This window comes from Poecilia mexicana, unplaced genomic scaffold (genome assembly GCF_051168715.1).
Source record: "Poecilia mexicana isolate PSO_F unplaced genomic scaffold, ASM5116871v1 scaffold_14, whole genome shotgun sequence".
Taxonomy (NCBI): Eukaryota; Metazoa; Chordata; class Actinopteri; order Cyprinodontiformes; family Poeciliidae; genus Poecilia; species Poecilia mexicana.
This window is the reverse complement of record NW_028263383.1, coordinates 17,512,718-17,527,679: the sequence shown is the minus strand read 5'-3', so window position 1 is coordinate 17,527,679 and position 14,962 is coordinate 17,512,718.

Here is a 14,962-nt window from a genome sequence, read left to right as displayed (position 1 = left end):
TCAACGGGCAGAGATGGCATGAAACAGAGAGGCAGCTTAGTTGGAAAAACCTGCTGATAGAACAACTGTTGACATGCGTTCTACATTTCTGCTCTTTGTGGAAAAGTGGCAAGAGGAAAGTCTACCTTTAGCAGAGGCATGGAAGCCGGTCAGAACCGACGGGAAGATGGATGGAACCAAAGTTCAGTCCCAAGTTCTCTAGACTCTTAGCTGATTCAGACCTGAAGTAAGGCTGCATTCACTTGATTAATCCACTTTAATCAAGCTGTAGTTCGTTTGCCTTGACAGTCTGGTTCACTTAGGGAGGTGTGAATGCGCAATCGAAGTCTGATCCGGACCAAAGCAAGCTAACTCTGGTCTGCCCTAAACACCTCGGTCTTGTTTCGGTTGAAGTGAGCTCTGGTGTGGTTCGAATCCAGATGTGATTACCAAGTGGACCACTCCAAAAGCAGAAAGCAGAAAATAACCCCGGGCATTCTGGGTAAATACAACCAAAACAAACGCGTGTCTAGCACTAGTGGGGAAAAATGCTTTTTTGGTCAAGACAAAAGAAATTCTACAAGTCTGACGTCATTCCATTCACGTTTACATTTTGAGAAGAAGGAAGTTCTCACTCATGTCTTCTGAGGTTTTTGATGTTTTCTTCAGCAGTTCTTAACACAGCGCCACCGCAGGTGAGGGAGGGATGGGGACAGGGGCTCAGGCTTTTCATAGGGTTTGATTTGTGCAGTGTGAAAATGTAACAAATGGTGCAATTTTGGTCCCCAATCAATCCGAATCTACCGGATTAGCAGGTGTGAAAACACCCTTATTTTCATTTAGTGGTGTTTTCCTTAGGATCCATTTATTAGCAGAAATAAACTTACCGGATAAGCTAAGAAGCAAGACTTCTTAAGATTTTAAAGTAGTCATTTATGTCTTTCGCAATAATCAGTGAAAAAGTCTTTATTAGCGATACAGCGATGTGTCGTCTTCACACGTTTTCACTGGTGTTTTGACAATTTGATTTTGGTGATAAACTCCATGTCCATGTATTCCAACCTCAAAAAAATTAATTATGGTCCTCAATGTACCAGGAGTTTTTTTTTTGGCTAACTTGCAAAAAAAAAAAAAAAAAACATAAAAGAAAGAAAAAAAAAAAGGAAAAGGACACCACTGAAAGCCGGATTAAAACAAGCATCTTGTGAATATCTTGAAACTGGGGCAGAGCTTCGCCTTCCAAAAAGTATTCTCCAAAAGACTTACATTTTTATTTGCAACAAAAGCAGCTCTGTAGAATCTCACTGTGAAGACCTGGCCTCACTTTTCAGATGTTTATTTGTAGAAATGTAGAACACCATGTATCATTTTCTTTCCACTAAACAATTATACTTTTTTTTTCACTGACCTCTTTTAACGGTCACATGAACTCTGTAAAATCCATTAAATTTGGTGGCTGTGATTTGACAAAACCACATGTGAATACATTTGTTCACAGGATAAGTCATTAGGCAACATGTTGCTCCATCATCCTCCTACCACTTCCTGTCGTCTTCGCTCTGTCTTTTCTGCCAGTAGTAACGCCTGGCTGTTGATAGCATGACTAATTTTAATACGCCCGAAAACCCGCCTTGTCTTTTTGTCAGAAAAACATGAGTTTTTTTTCTTCTTCTTTTTTTTCTTCAAATTTAGCGTTTCCATTAAGCAAATTTGTTTTTATATTTCAAATTTGTCCAATTACGGTCAATCGAGACGCGGCTAAAGACGCTAACATAACTCCTAGAGGAGACTTTTTCACATCGACTGGGCGTGTGTGTGAGACAGTGGAAAATTGTTCCCGTGTTTATAGAGAAGGATGGAGGTAGAAGGAGATGTGCTGGGAAAAGGCCAGCGCAAGGAACTAACTAGGAAATAAACGAAGTAATTCAATCATATCCAGACATCTCTGTTTAAAGCCTGAATCTACTCTGACATTCAAACTAAAAGCAGTTGAATCTCCTCTGCCGTTCTTTCCCCCCCCCCTCGCCTCCTACATTACACTATCCATGCTGTCAAAAATGATTTAGTGCTTCTCGGCCTGGCTTTGTTCTTTACCTGCCAACAATATCCAAAAAGGTTATTTCATTTCCTGATTCCGTTCCCAGTCAAGATCTTCATTCTTCCCGCCACACACACACACACACACAGGCTGGACGCTAACGCTAAAACACTGTTTAAACCATTTCCGATTTGAACTTAGTGAAATGCTGCGTTTTACAGACTGCGGATTAGCAGCAAATAGAGGAAGCCATGTTTAAACAGTGGCTAATCCGTTAATTGAATGCAGATTTATTCAAGCCCCGCGCTCGGACTGGATTTAACGTCCTCTGCTGGGAACAGGGAGGGATATTGCCTGACAGTGTGGGTCAGACTCGACTGCTGCAGATTGAAAATTGATTCTCCAACGTTTTTTTTTTTTTAAAGAGAAGCTACTGTCATTTATGTGCCGTATTAATTCCTACCCTCGCTGTGCTGCGATGCCGGGGATTAACCTCTCATGGCTCCGATCTCAGCGCGTTAACACACCTACCTGACTGAACTGTTAAAATGACCTTCTGTACCGCTTTGGTTGCGCAAATGAATGTCATATTCAGGCAATCAAATAGTCCGTCGGTCGATTATACAAGGTTTCCATCAGTGCTACAGTCCGAGATCACACCAGTCATTCCCAACGGCCGGAGGCAGAGGGAGGTGCAGGCATTACTCCGTCACACCGTGAAGCGCTGTTATTACTCTGCCGCAACTCACGTATATTTATGATGATGGCCGACACGCCGGAGGGAACGGCAGCACTGTGCTGCGTGTTTTATGTGCAACAGCGTCTAGAGGAGAATCATACTCTGGGTGAGTATATGTGGAAACCCTCAGTTTGTGTGTGTAGGTGTTAGTAGGATGCAGATGGCACCACTCGGAAATTACGATTACGATCATCTGTTTAGACTCTGACCGATGAGGCAGAGACACTCGAAACTAGCTACCTTTCCATTAACCATGGAATTATGGGAATTGAAATAAATAATAATAATAATTTAAAAAAAAACGTTGCTTAGTTTCGAATAAACTCTAGTTTTTCGATAAAAGGTTTTCCGCTCGGATGAGGTGTTTTTTTTTATTTTTTAGTCGTGTCGACATAGGCGTATTTTGCAAAACCTGCAAAGGAATTTATTTATGTATTTTTTTTAAATTGTGTCACGAGTCACATGATCAACAGGCGGATGTTACTGGCGAAAACCACGAAGAAGACTGAAGCTGATGGTACAGCTTCAGGAACATCCCATGTAAACACACAGCATGTAGAGAATAAAAGAATAGATTGCCATGTAACGTCATAGAGCATAGTGGGAAAATAGCTGTAAAAACGGCATACTTTTTTTATGATTACTAAAGAGCACAGCAGTGTGACGATCGCCTTCGTCCTAAAAGGAGGTTTTCAAAAAAAGAAAATAAAAATGTCATGATTCATTTTAGCAACATTCAGAAAGCAATGGGGGTCCCAGAGGGAATCCAAGCGAGGTGGGAATTATTGTTTTTATTTATGTGGGATGCAAAGATTTTGCTAAACTTGCATGAGGGTTTTCCAATCTCTAGCACAGGGGAAGACATAAAACCCTGTCTGATGGAGCTGTTCACTGCCAACCCCAGTGGTTCTGCCCCAGAGTCTCCTCCTGGCAGTCTGACTCCCAGCTAACAGTCAGGCCAAAAACTCCAGGCTTTCACAGGGACAAGAAGTGCTCCTTCTCCTAACAGAGAGCACGACCGATCAGATTACCGATTGTCGCTTTCCGACTGTACGCGCAGAACCGACCCGACCCGACGCCGACATAAATGCGGAGGCAGTCTCTCTTTGAAATAAACGCATCAACCAAATTTGATGATTCTGCAGTTTGCACAAAGCTCTGAACCCTGCAGACAGTGAGACTATTATACAGTATATCAACAGCTGTAAAATCGATCCACTCTGTCTCTGCTGGAAGATATTGAATTTACAAGCCTCACTTACAAAATAACCACTGTGAGAAAGACACGAGGTAAAACCAGAGAGAGAGACAAAAAAAAAAACATCAATCCACTGTCTTTAGAAGACAGAAACGACGAGAATCACAAAGAATCTGCGCATCAGCATGTCTTGGCTTATTTCCCTGCTCGGGACCGGATAATTTCCCCATCTAAATATGTCAGAAGTCCATTAGGACATTCCCAGCTCCTCTGAAGTGTCAGTATATTAATCAAGTATTTTAATTTGCCCGTGTCCCCACGTTGCTCTTTTCCTGCTTATGAGGCCCATTAACCTTTGTTTGTGTACAGTTTGCAACCCACCGCATTAATATGCGGCGCAGATTGCGGGCCAGGCTAACAACACAAGCGTGATGATTAAAATCGTCCCCGCCATCCCGAAATGCACGTGGGAATGCCAAAGTCATTAAAAGCGCTAATATTCTATCATTTCCTCCAGATAATCAAACTGAATAATGGAGTAGTGGTAAGCGCCGCGGGCTGTACTCTTATTAATCAGCTTCCGAGGGCAAGGCTGTGTTTGCTTGCATGCGTGCAGCTCTGCCCAGACGCCGTGAAAACTGTTGCCGCTCAGGACGGGTTATCCGAACGAAACGCCGACTGCTTTCAGCTGCTTTAATGTCGCCGAGATGTGTCGGAGGAAATATATACGGCGTCGAGCAAAACCGAAATGAACTTTTGCCTCAGCATGTCTTTTTTTTTTCTTTCTCCATTTACATTTTAGTGAGTTGTTTCCTGTGTGTTTTTTTCCCCTATTAAGAAGTGTAGTGTTTTGTTTATTCCTTCCTGTTTTGCTTTGCATCATTTATTCATTCATCCCTACATTAATACAAGAATGAGTCTAGATTAAATTGCAGCTTTGAAGCCTGTTGTTTTCCTCTCTCGGCTCTAATAGATGAGTAAAACGTGTTACCACAGGTCTGAAGTCTCAATGATTAGCAGTTAAAATAGTCTTGATGTTTGCTTCACACCATCTAAAAGTCTTATTTAGTAATGAGTGGAGTGGGCAGCAGCTGCCTGACTGTTTCTCTTCCTCTTTTTTTTTTTTTTTTTTTTTTTTTACACATTTCACACGACAGCTTGCTGAAAGGGAATATTCCTTAGCAGATTAATTGTGGTTCACATTAGCAAGTTGTCAAATTTTCAAGTTAACACAATAACGTCGAAGCCAACTGTTGAAAATTGTTGCTTGCTTTCTACGTGACTGACAGACCGATACTTGTTGACTGTTAGCTGCAGAGAGTGAGTTTTAAAGTCTTTTTGTCGCACATAAGCATGTCTGATTCTCATCATTTGCTCTACAACAAATGTGCGACAGCTTTTGCCCTCGAACAATTGAATTTTATCAAACAACTTGAGTCAGGAAGGAAGAGAAAAAGGTTAAGGTGATTTGCCGGGGGTGCTGCGAGTAGAGATGTGATTTGACATTTACACGTGCAATGTAAATAAAACTGAAATTTTTATATATTTCTGTTGTAGATGGAAGTTGATCTCCTACAGGTTTTTCTTCTTCCTTCATCCCTAATCTATGGGGAGCCGTCAGCAAAGTTACACAGTCAAAAGAAGGAACAGCAATAATCTGGATGATTTAGCCTGTCATAAAAGAACAAAGTCATGATTTCATCGTGTAATTCAATCAAATGTCACAGTCTCAAACTAAATGTTTAATTAGCCAACTAAATATTAAGTTCACAAACAGAAAAGCTCCAGACAAAAATATTTAGCCAGAGGCTCAATATTTAGCTAGCTAGCTAAATATTGTAGACTGAGACTAAGTATTTAGTTAGCAACCAAGCTAATTATGTAGTTTACAAACTAAGTAGCTCCAAACTAAATATTTAGTTAGCAAGCTACATTTATAGATTGAGGCTAAATATTTAGTTAGCTAAATATTTAGTTCAGAAAATATGTTTTTGTGTTAATATAGAGGTTCACAAAACTCACTTTTTATTTTGATTCTCTACTTGTCATACTAGCTAGGTATTTACCTTCCAGCTAAATATTTAGTTTAGAGCTAAATTTGTAGCTTGGAAGCTAAATGTTTAGCTTCAAATAAAGTATTTATTTTGTAATTTAAATATTTAGCTTGGAGCTACATATTAAGGTTGTAACTACTTAGCAAGCTAATTAAACAATTATTTTTGTTTGAAACTGCAACGTTTTTAAATGGAGAAGTAACCTGTTGAAAATGACTGAAAAATTAAATCCCATTATTTTCCTCTCATGACAGGCTAAATAACCCAATTTACTGCTGTGTAGTTTTGACTGTGTAACTTCACAAACTCCACTCACGCTACACTCTCCAGTTCTGCTCAGTCATCTTTACCAGGAGACGTCGGCAGCTTGAATTCTGTTTCAAAACCAGCATTCGCATCAATCCCTGCTGTTGTAAACCAACACAATGACGCTGCTGTGGCTGAGATGTTTTGTGGCTTTCTAACAGGAGCAAACCCTCCTTTGTATGTCAGCCAGTTCCTCTCTTACAGGATGTTCCTCTGTTACACAGAAAAAGCAAAGAGTCCTACTTGAATACAATAGAGTGGTTTTTGAAGAATTGAGCTTGTAAGGTGAAAATACAACCATGTCAATGAATAAGGTCTCCTACATTCACATTTCCAGTCTTTGTGTATACCCACCACTGCATCTCTCTCCGTCTCTTTTTCTCTCTACGACTTTATCTCTTCTCAGCCCTGTTCTTTGTCAGCTCAGGGAGAATTTAGCGGTGATGTGTAAGAGAATGAGAAACATGAGAACAGACAGCATCAGGACTTTTAAGATCCAAGAACCTGTCAGATCCTCTGAGGTAGGGGAGCTGTCAAAATGAAAATTCAGCCTCAGTTTATGAAGCTGGAGTGAACTGCTTTTTATGATATTCTATCTCCTTCTTCTTTTTTTGTAGGACACAACAGCACCCATTAAAGCAACTCGAGGCTTTTAGGTGCAACAGAAGGTGATTCAACCCAACCTTTGCGTTTACCAAACGGTCGGAGATGCCTTCAGGAAATTCATGAAGTAAAACTTTGTGGAACCCCCTCTGTCTGGTATGATTTACCGCGTCGAAGCCTCGTAATCACACAGAAGGTGGAACTTAGTGGGACCTGCACTTAATCTGATAAGAAGGTAATCCATTTCTACCAATATCAAAGATCTGGATGCTGCGATCTGCGGAGGGAAAACAGGAGTGTGGATAAAAGCCTTTTCGAATCTCCAGTCCCATTTTCTTTATCCTTTTAGATTATGCGAGTTGTTTAAAAAAAAAAAAAAAAAAAAAAAGGATGTGCTTTGTGTGTCTGGGATGTCTTGTCAATGCATAAGTGGAGGATTATGTCTCATAAGTCATGGTGCTGCAGGATTTTTTTCTGGGTTCTTTATCCATGCTAATGGCCTCAGAGGAAGCGGGAACGGGCCTAGGAGAGAGAGGGAGAGAACTGCCTCAACACGACAACTTCCAGCTCAGACATGAAGCGAAAAACATTCGAGAGTGGCGAAATAAAGAGTTAGAAGATAAATGACAGAGAAGAAGGGATGATAAACTGCTCTACCAACATGTAGTGTAATACACACGCACCTTTTTTTTTGTTAGATGAAATCAATTTGACTGGGAAATTAGATTTCTCTGTCATATCGCTGATGTGATAATGGTATGCTGTAACCTTTCAGGGCCCCTGACAAGACTCGTATCTCCCTTAGATACGAAGACAAATCCTTATGGTAGCAAATCTACTGTCTGAGGCAGAGGAGAAAAATGTGACAAGCTGATTTTATTTTATATATCTCATGTGTCATAGGCGATACTGTTCTCCTCTGCACAGCTCGGTCTCAGATAAGGTGATGTCTGACAAGAGAGCAGCGGGCAGATGGGGGGCGATAGAACAATCAGGCGATGACAGCAGGACGAAGACGTTAAGGATGTGTCCGTACTGTTTTGATTTTCAAATGACTAACAAAATAACCCTACATCTTGGAACGAAATGAGAATTTTATTACCATTAGTGACATAAATTGGAAACTGGCGCTAATTACTCTTCATTCTTGCATTAATACTTACATGGAGGTTTCTCCATGTGGTCTAAGCTGCAAAGTCAATACAAGTCAAATGTCTGAAAAGTAACTATCTTTGACAAAGCTGCTACCATGACAACGTGGGAGGAACAGAAATTTCGCACCTCAGATTAGTAATGGTACGTTCACACCAAGCGCGCTTTGAGCGTCAGGCACATCTGGTTTACATCTAAAGTCCATGTGGAGGCGCATCGAGGGCCCGTCGTGGCGTGTTTCGAGCGTCTACCACGGCGTGATTTGGGCCATTTAGAGCGTTTTGAGGATCCAACGCTCCAAATGGACCTTGAATATAAACCAGAAGTGCCTGACGTTCAGAACGTGTTTCGGTGTGTTCAGAACCCACCAAAATGCACACGCGTCAAACTCGAAGCATCAGATGCGTTTTTTAATGCGCATAACGCATTTGGTGTGAATGCACTGGAACTGATTAATTAAATGTACATTTTTAAAAGTAAACGCATCCGTTTTTTTCCCCTCGAGCCTGATCAGTAATCGGCTGGTTGGAAAACGAAGCTTTCCGATATGCTTCCCTGTCACCGTGTGTGTTTCCATCCAGCTGTCATGTGAAATTCATATTGCCAGATTGCAGGTTTGTTTTGGACCAGGAGAAGAAGAAGAAAAAAAGAGTAGAGGATATTTCTCAGTCAGTTTATTCATGCAGACACGAGGTCGGCAGTTAGAAAACCATGTAAACAACTTAACCCGGTGCGCATAACCTTAACAGGAGGCAGGCCAGCAGCAGTTTGTATTTGGAAATGTAACCACTGGGCCATGGTGAAGCAAACACAAGTCGGTCTCAGGTGTCAAGGGTAGATGCATGTAGCACACATGACTAAACACACGATAGAGCACAGAAGTGCGCCTGCAGCCAAAGTAACCCGGTGTTGTTATTGTGTCCGCGGCCGGGCCGGCCTCACAGCTGACTGGTTTGCTCGCGCTCCCAGCAGAGTGCCGCGTGTTCGCCTGAAAGCTGCTGGAGGATGAATAAGCCCAGTGCTCCCCGCATGCTGTTCCCTATTAAATGGTAAGTGCTGCGGCTCGGCCCGCTGGGCTTGGAATATAGGTATTACCCCATCGCGCTTTTGTGATACCTAGAATTCAGTGCACTGTCACCTCCCTTTAAACGCGTCCCGGGTCGACAATCAGCAGGTTTGTGCCCAGCTGGTTGGAGGCAGCGGCGATGAGACTGGAGTGGAACTCGCCGCCGAGCACCAGGTGCGGGAAGCGGGAAGCAGTTCGGTTAGCGGAGAGCACTTCAGTCTGTTTGCTTCCATGCATCTGAAAAAAGGGAAAACCTGCTGATAATAAGAACTGTAGGATATTCACTTCACATGCAGTTCAAACCAGATGTTTATTCAGCCATTTTTACTCACTGTGTGACATTAATTCAAAATAAGGTTTCTCTAATATTTCTCAAATAGAAATATTAGCATAACTATTTCTATTTGATGTATTTGTTACATTCTTCAAAGTCAGAGGTTTACATACGCTAAACTTCTGACATAGTGGACACAAGACCACTATGCCTTTAAAAGAAAATGTGAAAAAACCCAGTCGATGTCATGACTTTGTATGCTTTTTTTTTTCTTTTTCTTTTTTTTAAAGGCACACTTTCAGCAATCATGCATGTCACACTCTGTGTGCAGACCAAATTCTAGCGAGACAGAAGCTGCTAATCTCTTGAATCACTCAGGTCCCAAAATATACTTCTCTCCCCTAAACTGTCCAATATTTTAATCCAGGCAGGATAGAAAAGCAGGGGATAATCGCATTAGTGTAATCACGCTGACCACATGAGGTTTAGCTGCTTAGCTTTGAGTGGATTTTAGATGCAGGTGCTCGGCACCGAGGCATTACAGCTCATAATGCATGTTAGCTTAAACCCTGATGAGTATCTGTTTTTTGTTACTCGGTTCGCTCAGCCCGATGCCACTTTTAAATCTAAACAGGTCCAACACCTGGCAGGGAGCAAAGGGTGTAAATAAACTCATCGTACACTCGCCCATCCAATTCAGGAATTCAGATGATCCAGTCAATTCACATATTTACATATTTAAAAATTCAGAACCAAGGCACCGCTTCTGCGGACATTTGTCGATCTCAGGAGCTCGCTGAATACCAGCGTGATGCCATGCTGACTTTGCAACAAGTCCCACTTGGAAATTTCCTTGCTAGTAAATGCTCCACTTTCGGCTGTTAGTGGTCTTATAATAAAGTGGAAGTGATTAGACTGAAAGCAATTCGGCCACAAATTGCTAGGCCACGCAAAATCACACAGCAGAGTCAGCAGACGCCGATGTGTTTAGCGGACAGTGGTGTGCGGTCAGTAGCTTGAGCAGTGTGACAGATTGGTTTTCAATGGCTAAGAAGCTGCACCCAAGTCGTACGTCGCTAAAGGCAAAGCAAAATGTTGCACACCACTGTTGGACCTGAGTCCGAATTCACTCCTTTCAGTCTAGCCAGTCAATGCACAGGTCTGGGTTGGCAGCTGCCAGAAGAAAAAGCAAATTGCCTTTCTACCTCATGTCGAGTGGGAAGTTTGGTGCAGAGGGGTCATGATCTTAGCTCCAACTTCAACAAACCAAGAGCTTTTGGATAACTCCATGCTTCCAACTTTGTGGAAACAGACAGGCTGGAAACTCATTTTGGGCGTTTGTATCCGTGAGCACTCCTAACAAACTGTAAAGTAAATGTAAAGGATCAAATTCTTTTCTAATTCAAGGTATAAATACAATGGTACAGAAACACTGATGGGTGTCACCAAATCTCCACAACAAACATGAGATGCTGAACTGTGATGCCATGAAAAGCTGTTCTGTCCAACAAGCATGAACATGTCAGACTTGCTAAACTCTTCTGTGACTTTAATTAGTCACATGGGACCAAGACCGAGACACCAAATGACCACTGTCAAGCATGAAGAAAGACCTTTAGTGCCGCAAGAATATTTCTCTTTGAATAAGCCTGTCTTATTGGAGTTCATAGCCTTGTGGTCTCTATCCGGACATTTAAAATAAACGCCTCTGGGATTCTTCATGATCCAAAAATATGGTCAAATCAGCAGGGGAATGTTTGGACCAGACAGAAAAACTAACTTCTTCAATGACCATCTCAGCTCCCAGACATACATCCTCCAGAAAACCTTTAGGCTGAGCTGCAGAGGAGACAGCAGCAAAATAAGGACTCTACAGTGATTGTAAACACTGAATCCCTCTGTCTTTATACTCTGACGACTAAATGTTGTCCTATTGGCAGAATGGGATGGTGTTAAGTGGACCTTTTGATTAACTCACTGAATGATTGTACTCAGATTAAGAGTTTGACTTTATAGTTTCAGATAATACAATAAAAGATTCTCTTGTTTAATGTTTAATTTTGCAAAAATATGACAGGTAGCCACTGCACCTATCCAGGTCGTCTCCACTGAGTATGGCTTTCACATGCAAAACCTCCCACTGCACACGAACAAAACAAGAGAGTAGATTTCTCTTCGTAAAGAAGGATCCCTGCGGCTGACTGTTCAATTACAATGATCACCGCACTGTTTCAGCGACGGCGAGCCACAGAGAGCGATGGTAATAGGAATAGAAACGGTTGCATAAGCTGAATACTGGAGTATCTGTTAAATCACGTCTTTTTCAACAGCTTTTAAAATCTGAAGTGGTTATGAATGTGTCAGCGTGGAGAACACTTTATATTCACACTTTCCTTCCGCGCGAGGTGACAGACTGAGGCTGGCGGCTGTAAAATTGAGTTATGCCACACGTCATTGTGTTTAAAATCTCTGTGTAAGCATCCGGCTGAATTACACAGTAAATTTGTGAATAGCGGCCCAACTGACAGACGGCATGAGCCCCTCCGGCATGGTGAGAGAGGCGGGGAGGGAAACGGGGAAAACAGCCCTGTCTGACAAGAGCAAGACTGATGACAGTAATAGCACAACGTCCATGTAACGCTTGTCAAATGCAGTGCCCTACAAACTTATTCATACCTCACAAACGTGATCACATTTTGTCACGTCGTCATTACGAAGTTAAATGTACTTAACGTACAGAAAGAAGGGCAAAGCTAGAAAATAATACATTCCTGTGAATCGGTGTTTAACAGCTTCCAGGTTTCTTCTGTTTTTGCCATTTTGTCCCATTTAGGCCCTTAAATATAGTAACTGTCTAATTTTTGAGTATGGATATCATGCTTATTTTGACCGATTTTGGATCATTGTGCTGCCTGAGAAGCCAAGTGCGGTTGAAGTTTGGGTTACATAATGATGAGCAGAATGTTCCTCAAGTTTTTGGAGTAGAGAGCTGAATTCATGGTCCTATCATTTTAGACAGGTAGTCTCAAAAACAGCAAAGCAAACATCAGACAGCCACCACGGGGTTTATTCTTCTTTTCAACGCTGTAATTCTATTTTTTTGTTTTTTATGTTCTTGTTTTTTACCATTTATGGATTCCCATAGGTCTTTTTTAGGGGTTTAGTAACCTACTTCAGATTTCCTGACATTTCTTGGTTCTAAATGTCGGGTAGTAATCGGTTCTGGGAGTGACTAGTGAAACTAAATTCAACATTTAAAATAAAAAGTAACTGATCACAGTTATTTGATCACCAGCCCTGTTTGGACAGCATTTTTTCCCCCTTGATAAAATCCTCATTTTTGGCTTACTCTGGTTATTTTTGGCTGATTAACATTAACATTTGTTTGATTATCTAAAACACTGAAGATTTGATTTAAAAAAAAACAGAAGAAATCTCTAAGGGAGCAAATTAGTTTTTCCCCAGTACACATGGTTTTCAAAAGATTCTATAAAATCTGAAAAGTGTGACGTGTACCCAGTATGATGTACATATTCATGAAAGTCCAGGTAAAATATTCCGCCTGTGATAATCTTTCATCCTCAGCAAAGCGCTGCTCTTGTTCACATATCTCCACTCTCCACATCAGAGATGTTCATTTACATACCGTGCGCTTCCATTATTATCATCTTAACCCTCCAAGAACATGGAAACAGTAATAAATGGTTGTTTTTTTTCCTTTTCTTCTCCTTCATGTCTCATTTCCGCATGAATTCATTAATCTATTCATAGTAGAGAGGCTGTTTTATTTTCCTCTCACTTGCTTTAATTAATGTCAACCTCAAGGTTGTTGTGTCTTTAGAAACAATATTAGCAGAGCTATGCAAATAGAGAGAGAATTCAGCCGATTGCCCGCGAATCTGTTCAAAGCCGATCGGTACAACTTAAAGCGAGCTCAGCTTGCCACCCGACAGAAAGCGGGATAAGAGAATACGTCTGATTTTGAATGACGTCCCAGAAGCCATCATCGCTACGGAGATTTTGCCGAGGCACTTGTCAGCCACTCCGCTTTCCGCGCCGTCTATGACTTCACTAATTGAAACTTTCCCTTCCTCCCCTATTCATCTCGCACAACGAAAATCCCTGGCACTTCCAGACTAATTACCACGCTGACTGTGGCTAATTAATTTAGAAGTGGTTTACTTTTTTATGCCGCGCAGCCCCCCTGTAACACATCACACACAAAGTGTCGCCGCGTGTCTCGCACCAGCTGCGCCTGTTTTCTCCACTCTGCTGGCTCACCAGTCTGCGTACATGAGGGGAGGGCAACGAGGGCAGAGCCCAGCACTCCATCACGGCGAGGAGGGGAAGCTGTTTGGAGACGACAGCAATTGGGGGGGGGGATTCAGGGCAGAGAGGTGCAGGAGGAGGGCGTCTTGGCACGGTTGTTTCATGAAGCCCCACTGCAGAGACCGCAGTGTGCCGGAGCAGAGCTGCTTGGATAACCGGAACTGTCGGAAGCGCTAGTCTAACTAGTTCATCGCTCCCATCTAATTATGCAAAACACTGATCCAAATAGACGGTACGTTCACAGACAAACGCAGTGGCTGACGGGAGCTGAAGCGGGCCGAGGGCTCTGCAGAGCGGCAGCGTCGGCTCGTGGCTTCTCGAAGGAACTTTTTGTTTTTCGACCTCTCAGTTCAGGTTTTCGTCAAGCTCTCACAACAAATGCATTGGGGAAGACTTTTTTTTTTTTTAAGATTTGTTTTTAACACAATTATAAGTCTTCTTTTTAAATCTTAAATGGGCTTTCCTATTGTTCTGGGTGTTTGATAATCCTTTTTTTTGTGTGTATGTTGGTAAAGAGAAACTACCAGCTGCAGTCAGTCACGATCGGTGACAAGAAGTCAGTAGGATTCGGTGTTGTCAAGTAAAAAAAAATAATAAAAAAAACTTTTAAAAGATTATACTGAAGGTGTGCAACACTGGGAATTGTGGTCAGATACCAAGTAAGTACAGGGCTAGTACCACCAATACCAAAACCAGTACAGATACTTAAAAAAAATTACTTGGTAATTTGAGTATCATATCGGTATCACCAATACCAATATCAATACCGATATTTTAAAAATATATTATGAATTTATTTGGTAATTTCATTACAGTTAGTTGGTTATAATTATCAACATCTTATAACAAGTGTTTTTTAAATTAAATAACTAAAGTAGAAAACGATGTTGCACCAGAGAAACAACATAATTCCTTTATTACCTAATACTACACCCTGTTGTTTATTAGGTTACCTGAATTTGTAACTGTAATTTCCTTATAACATAAACCGTATTGCTATTTTTACTTAAATAGTTAATTTTCAGCCTTGTTCATATGTCAGGTTTCAGGTATATTTCTTTACATAAATGTATATTCTTGAATTCCGCTAAGATTTTTTTTTTTTATTTATTCAGCTGCCTGAATAGATAATAATAATTCTGTGGTTTTGAGAGGAATTAAACAGATTGCATTTGAAAGAAAGCAGAAGTTTTGACTTCAAACACTACAAAGTTACGAAATCCT